Below are 7,883 nucleotides of genomic sequence, written 5' to 3' on the forward strand. Positions count from 1 at the left end.
GCTGAGAAGATGATGGAAAAGGCTTGCCATTGCTAAACCTGTTTCTTCCACCATTGTTGTTGTTGAAACCTTGTTGAGGTTTCTCTTGATTCTTCCATGAGAAATTTGGGTGATTTCTCCATGAAGAATTATAGGTGTTACCATAGGATTCTCCTAGGTAATTCACCTCTTCCATTGAAGGGTTCTCAGGATCATAGGCTTCTTCCTTAGATGAAGCATCCTTAGTACTGCTTGGTGCATTTTGCATTCCAGACAGACTTTGAGAAATCAAATTGACTTGTTGAGTCAATATTTTATTCTGAGCCAAAATGGCGTTCAGAGTATCAATCTCAAGAACTCCTTTCTTCTGACTTGTCCCATTGTTCACAGGATTTCTCTCAGAAGTGTACATGAATGGTTATTTGCAACCATTTCAATTAGCTCTTGAGCCTCTGCTGGCGTCTTCTTCAGATGAAGAGATCCTCCAGCAGAGCTATCCAAAGACATCTTGGATAGTTCAGAGAGACCATCATAGAAAATACCTATGATGCTCCATTCAGAAAGCATGTCTGAGGGACATTTTCTGATTAATTGTTTGTATCTTTCCCAAGCTTCATAGAGGGATTCTCCATCCTTCTGTCTGAAGGTTTGGACTTCCACTCTAAGCTTACTCCATCTTGTGGTGGAAAGAACTTTGCCAAGAAGGCATTGACTAGCTTTCCCAAGAGTCCAGGCTTTCTTTAGGTGAGAATCCAACCATATTCTAGCTCTGTCTCTTACAGCAAAAGGGAATAGCATCAGTCTATAGACCTCAGGGTCAACCCCATTAGTCTTGACTGTGTCACAGATTTGCAAGAACTCAGCTAAAAACTGATGAGGATCTTCCATTGGAAGTCCATGGAACTTGCAATTCTGTTGCATTAGAGAAACTAATTGAGGCTTAAGCTCAAAGTTGTTTGCTCTAATGGCAGGGATAGAGATGCTTCTCCATAGAAGTGGGGGTAGGTGCAGTAAAGTCACCCAGCACCTTCCTTGCATGTTTGCATTGTTGTTGTTTTCGGCTGCCATGTGTTCTTCTTCTTTGAAGAATTCGGTCAGGTCCTCTAAAGAGAGTTGTGTTTTGGCTTCTCTTAGCTTTCTCTTCAAGGTCCTTTCAGGTTCAGGGTCAGCTTTAACAAGAATGCCTTTGTCTTTGTTCCTGCTCATATGAAAGAGAAGAGAACAAGAAAATATGGAATCCTCTATGTCACAGTATAGAGATTCCTTGAGGTGTCAGAGGAAAAGAAAAATGGAAGACAGAGGTAGAAAATTCGAACTTATCAAAGAAGATGGAGTTCGAATTTTGCATTAAGGGATAGTGTTAGTCCAAAAATAGAAGGATGTGAGAAGAAGGGAAGTAATTTTCGAAAATTAAGTGAAAGATTTTGAAAATGTTTTTGAAAAACATTACTTAATTTTCGAAAATGAAAGTGGGAAAGAAATAAAATGATTTTTGAAAAAGATTTTGAAATTAGAACTCAAAAAGATTTGATTGAAAATTATTTTGAAAAAGATGTGGTTAAGAAGATATGATTGGTTTTAAAAAGATGTAATTGAAAAGATATGATTGAAAACAATTTGAAAAGATATGATTTTAAAAATTAATGACTTGCCTAACAAGAAAAGATATGATTCAAGCATAAAACCTTCCTTAACAGAAAAGGCAAAAAATGTTCAATCAAATCATTAATTGTTAGTAAGTATCTTTGAAAAAGGAAAGAAATTGATTTGAAAACATTTGATTGAAAAGATATGATTTGAAAAAGATTTGATTTTGAAAAACTTGAAAAAAATTGATTTGAAACAAAATCTTCCCCCTAGCACCATCCTGGCGTTAAACGCCCAGAATGGTATACATTCTGGCGTTTAACGCCCAAAATGCTACCTCTTTGGGCGTTAAACGCCCAACCAGGTACCCTGGCTGGCGTTTAAACGCCAGTCTGCCTTCTTCACTGGGCATTTTTGAATGCTCAGCTTTTTCTGTATAATTCCTCTGCAGTATGTTCTGAATCTTCAATTCTTTGTATTATTGACTTGAAAAGACACAAATTAAAAATATTTTTGGATTTTTTTTTAATAATAAGGAATAATCAAAATGCAACTAAAATCAAATAATAATGCATGCATGACACCAAACTTAGCAGTTTGTTTACTACTGACACTAACAAATGAGAATGCATATGAGAAACAACAAAACACTCAAGTCAATAAAATTCAAAGATCAAAACAAGGAGATCATCAAGAACACTTGAAGATCAAATGAGGACACATGCATGAATGCATTAAGCACAGAAACATGCAATTGACACTAAACTTAAGATGAGACTCTATACTCAAACAAGAAATATTTTTGGTTTTTATGATTTTGTAATTTTTTGGCTTTTTCGAAAATTAAGTGAAAGGGAAAATAAAGGTATCAAAATTCTTAGTGAGAATTCCAGGAATCATGCAATGTTAGTCTAAAGCTTTAGTCTAAAGGAATTAGACATAGCTAGCTATGCTTCAGCAAGACATTGCATTCAAGAGCTAAATTGATGATGATCAATCAGCTTTGGTGATGATAAGAACATCACCTTGAAACACTAGAATTCATTCTTAAGAACTCTGAAGAAAAATAAATGCCTAATCTAAGCAACAAGATGAACCGTCAGTTGTCCATACACAAGAACAATCCCCGGCAACGGCGCCAAAAACTTGGTGCGCGAAATTGTGATCACTACAACTTCACACAACTAACCAGCAAGTGCACTGGGTCGTCCAAGTAATACCTTACGTGAGTAAGGGTCGATCCACGGAGATTGGTGGTATGAAGCAAGCTATGGTCACCTTGTAAATCTCAGTCAGGCAGACTCAATGGGTATAGTGATGAACGAAAATAACATAAAAGATAAAGATAGGGATACTTATGTATATCATTGGTGTAAGAGCTTCAGACAAGTGTATGAAGATGCCTTCCCTTCCGTCTCTCTGCTTTCTTACTGTCTTCATCCAATCCTTCTTACTCCTTTCCATGGCAAGCTCGTGTAGGGTCTCACTGTTGTCAGCAGCTACCTCCCATCCTCTCAGTGAAAGCGATTGCATATGTCCTGTCACGGCATAGCGGAATTCAGCTGTCGGTTCTCGGTCAGGCCGGAATAATATCCATCGATACTTTTGCATCTGTCACCAGACGCCCCGCCTGCTAGGAGTTTGAAGCACGTCACAGTCATTCAATCATTGAATCCTACTCAGAATACCATAGACAAGGTTTAGACCTTCCGGATTCTCTTGAATGCCGCCATCAGGTCCTGCCTATACCACGAAGATTCCGAAGAATCCAAGAGATATTCACTAAGCCTCAGATGCTTGTAGAACAAGAATGGTTGTCAGTCACCTTGTTCATGGGTGAGAATGGTGATGGGCGTCAATCATCACCTTCATCAAGTTGAAGAACAAGTGATATCTTGGACAAAGAACAAGCGGAATTGAATGGAAGAACAATAGTAATTGCATTAATACTCGAGGTACAGCAGAGCTCCACACCTTAATCTATGGTGTGTAAAACTCCACCGTTGAAAATACATAAGAACAAGGTCTAGGCATGGCCGAATGGCCAGCCTCCCAATGAGGGTTCAATCATCAAAACATGATCAAAGATAGATGAAAATACAATAGTAAAAGGTCCTATATATAGAAAACTAGTAGTCTAGGGTGTACATAGATGAGTAAATGACATAAAAAATCCACTTCCGGGCCCACTTGGTGTGTGCTTGGGCTGAGCAATGAAGTAATTTTCGTGTAGAGACTCTTCTTGGCGTTTAACTCCCATTTTGGTGCCAGTTTGGGCGTTTAACTCCCATTAGGTGCCAGTTCCGGCGTTTAACGCTGGGATTTCTGTAGTGACTTTGAACGCCGGTTTGGGCCATCATATCTTGGGCAAAGTATGGACTATTATATATTGCTGGAAAGCCCAGGATGTCTACTTTCCAATGCCGTTGAGAGCGCGCCAATTGGGCTTCTGTAGCTCCAGAAAATCCACTTCGAGTGCAGGGAGGTCAGAATCCAACAGCATCTGCAGTCCTTTTGAGTCTCTGAATCAGATTTTTGCTCAGAACCCTCAATTTCAGCCAGAAAATACCTGAAATCACAGAAAAACACACAAACTCATAGTAAAGTCCAGAAAAGTGAATTTTAACTAAAAACTAATAAAAATATAATAAAAACTCAACTAAAACTACCAAAAATATACTAAAAACAATGCCAAAAAGCGTATAAATTATCCGCTCATCACACGTGTTCATGGTTGAGAATGATGATGATTGTCACGGATCATCACATTCATCCGGATTAAGAACAAGTGTTATCTTAGAATGGAAGCAAGCATGATTGAATAAGAAACAGTAGTAATTGCATTAATCCATCAAGACACAGCAGAGCTCCTCACCCCCAACCATGGGGTTTAGAGGCTCATACTGTGGAAAGAACGTGTACAAAATGTTATGGGGTCATAAGGTTCTGATTACAATGTAAAAAGGTCCTATAAGTAGTAAACTAGTATCCTAAGGTTTACAGAAATGAGTAAATGACAGAAAAATCCACTTCCTGGCCCACTTGGTGTGTGCTTGGGCTGAGCAATGAAGGAAATTCGTGTAGAGACCTTTCTGGAGTTAAACGCCAGTTCTCATGCCAGTTTGGGCGTTTAACTCCAACTTTTATTCCAGTTCCGGCGTTTAACGCTGGAATTTCTGAGGCCGGATTGCTACGCGGGTTTGGGCCATCAAATCTTGGACAAAGTATGACTATTATATATTGCTGGAAAGCCCAGGATGTCTACTTTCCAATGCCGTTGAGAGCGCGCCAATTGGGCTTCTGTAGCTCCAGAAAATCCACTTTGAGTGCAGGGAGGTCAGAATCCAACAGCATCTGCAGTCCTTTTCAGTCTCTGGATCAGATTTTTGCTCAGGACCCTCAATTTCAGTCAGAAAATACCTGAAATCACAGAAAAACACACAAACCCATAGTAAAGTCCAGAAAAGTGAATTTTAATTAAAAACTAATAAAAATATACTAAAAACTAACTAAAAGATACTAAAAACATACTAAAAACAATGCCAAAAAGCATACAAATTATCCGCTCATCACAACACCAAACTTAAATTGTTGCTTGTCCCCAAGCAACTGAAAATCAAAATAGGATAAAAAGAAGAGAATATACTATAGATCCCAAAATATCAAAGAAACATAGTTCCAATTAGATGAGCAGGACTAGTAGCTTTTTGCCTCCGAACAGTTTTGGCATCTCACTCTATCCTTTGAAGTTCAGAATGATTGGCATCTATAAGAACTTAGAACTCAGATAGTGTTATTGATTCTCCTAGTTAAGTATATTGATTCTTGAACATAGCTAGTGTATGAGTCTTGGCTGTGGCCCAAAGCACTCTGTCTTCCAGTATTACCACCGGATACATACATGCCACAGACACATAATTGGGTGAACCTTTTTAGATTGTGACTCAGCTTTGCTAAAGTCCCCAATTAGAGGTGTCCAGGGTTCTTAAGCACACTCTTGTTGCCTTGGATCACAACTTTATTTCCTTCTCTTTTTTTTTTTCGAAATTTTTTTTTTTTGAATATTGCTTTTTCTTGCTTCAAGAATCAATTTGATGATTTTTCAGATCCTCAATAACAGTTCTCTTTCTCCTCATTCTTTCAAGAGCCAACAATTTTAACATTCTTAAAACAACAATTCAAAAGACATATGCACGTTTCAAGCATTCATTCAGAAAACAAAAAGTATTGTCACCACATCAGCTAATTCAACTAGTTTCAGAGATAAATTTCGAAACCCTGTACTTCTTGTTCTTTTGTGATTAAAGCATTTTTCTTTTAAGAGAGGTGATGGATTCATAGGACATTCATAGCTTTAAGGCATAAACTTTATTAATTTTATTAATTAAGAACAAGACTCAAATATAGATATAAGATGAGACTAAAAATAAAGGAAAAAAAAAATAATAATAAAAAAAAAACAAACAGAGGCTCCTAATGATAGAGGTTTCACAGAGTTAGACTCAACAACCTTGATTTTGAGAAGTGGATGCTCTCTCAGCTTGAGAGGAGAGCTTTTGGCGCTTCAGTTCTTTGATTTCACGCCCCTGCTTCTCTTGTTCCTTCAGCAATTTGCAGATCATGCAGTTCTGATTCTGCTGTTCTTCCTTCAGTTGCTCCATAGTCTCTTGCAGCTTGTTGATGGATGCTTCTAGGCTGGCCCAGTAGCTAATTTCAGGGAATTCAGGGAGGAACTCACGCGCCCTCCTCTTGATAGAGTTGTCTTGCACTTGTCCTTCCATTGACTTCTTGGTGATTGGATGTTCAATGGGTATGAACTCATCTACTCCCATCTTTACCCCAGCCTCTTTACAGAGCAAGGAGATCAAGCTTGGGTAGGCCAATTTGGCTTCAGTGGAATTCTTATTTGCAATTGTGTAGATCTCACAAGCAATCACATGATGCACCTCCACTGCTTTTCCAAGCATAATGCAGTGAATCATCACTGCTCTCTTGATGGTGACCTCAGAACGGTTGCTAGTGGGCAATGGGAACGCCCAATAAAGTCTAGCCAACCTCTTGCAATTAGTTTGAGGTCTCCCCTCTTGAGTTGGTTTGGGACACCCTTAGAATTGGTTATCCACTTAGTTCCAGGGAGGCATATGTCCTCTAGAACTTGATCCACCCCTTATCTACTCTCACCATCCTCCTATTAAAGGAATCAGGATCATCTTGTAGTTGAGGTAGTTTGAAGATTTCTCTTATTTTGTCCAGATGGAGTACATAACTTTCCCTCTGACCATGGTTCTGTGGGTATGGTAAGCGGTTCCAGTCATTCTTTGCTTATCTGTTAGCCACAGATTTGAATAGAATTCCTGAACCATGTTCCTTCCAACCTTTGTCTCAGGATTGGTCAGAACTTCCCAACCTCTGTTTCGAATTTGCTCTTGGATCTCCGGATATTCATCTTCTTTCAGATCAAATTTAACTTCCGGGATCACTGACCTCAGACCCATTATTTTGTGATAATGGTCTTCATGTTCTTTGGTTAGAACTTCTCTTCATTCCAAAGATTCTTTGGATTAGTCTCTTTCTTTCCTCTTGAGTTGGTTTATTTTCCCTTGGGAGCCATGATATTGATGAATCTTGGCTTAGTGATCACGGAAAGCACACCAAACTTAGAGTTTTTGCTTGTCCTCAAGCAAAAGAGAAGAAGAAGATAATAGAGAGAGAGAGGGGAGAGAATTCGAATGGTGTGAGGAAGGAGGGGTGAGGAACGTTCATTTATAGAGTGGGGGGGGAGAATTTCGAAAACAAAAGAGAGATTTGAAAGGAAATTTGAAAAGATATGAAAAAATATTTGAGAAAAGGGTGAGTTTTTTGAAGAAGATTTGAGATTATTTTGAAATAGATTTGAAAAATGGTTTTGATTTTTGAAGATTTGAAAGTGAGTGATGATGATTGAAGCGTGATTTGTAGAAAGTATGGGTGAGAAAGGAAAGTTTGAAAGAATCTGATTTGAAAACAAAATTGTGGTCCCCCCACCTTTCTGGCGTTAAACGCCCAGAATGGTACCCATTCTGGCGTTTAACGCCCACTTGGCACCCTTTTTGGGCGTTTAACGCCCAGCCAGGTACCCTGGCTGGCGTTAAACGCCAGAAAACCTTCCTCACTGGGCGTTTTTCTGAACGCCCAGTGATGCTGCACACCTGGCGTTAAACGCCCAGAATGGTGCCCATTCTGGCGTTTAACGCCCAGAATGGTACCATTACTGGCGTTAAACGCCCGAATGGTGCCCATTCTGGCGTTTAACGCCCAAAATGCCCCTTACTGGCGTT

General features: G+C 39.1%; 1 non-coding gene across 1 annotated transcript; it reads left to right on the top strand.

Moving 5' to 3' along the window:
• Nucleotides 1-540: 540 nt before the first annotated feature.
• On the top strand, nucleotides 541-648 carry LOC130977564 (small nucleolar RNA R71). Its single transcript, XR_009085251.1, has one exon. It is a non-coding gene; the product is annotated as a small nucleolar RNA R71 (small nucleolar RNA).
• Nucleotides 649-7,883: the final 7,235 nt, after the last annotated feature.

The sequence above is a fragment of the Arachis stenosperma genome, chromosome 4 (genome assembly GCF_014773155.1).
Source record: "Arachis stenosperma cultivar V10309 chromosome 4, arast.V10309.gnm1.PFL2, whole genome shotgun sequence".
Lineage (NCBI taxonomy): Eukaryota > Viridiplantae > Streptophyta > Magnoliopsida > Fabales > Fabaceae > Arachis > Arachis stenosperma.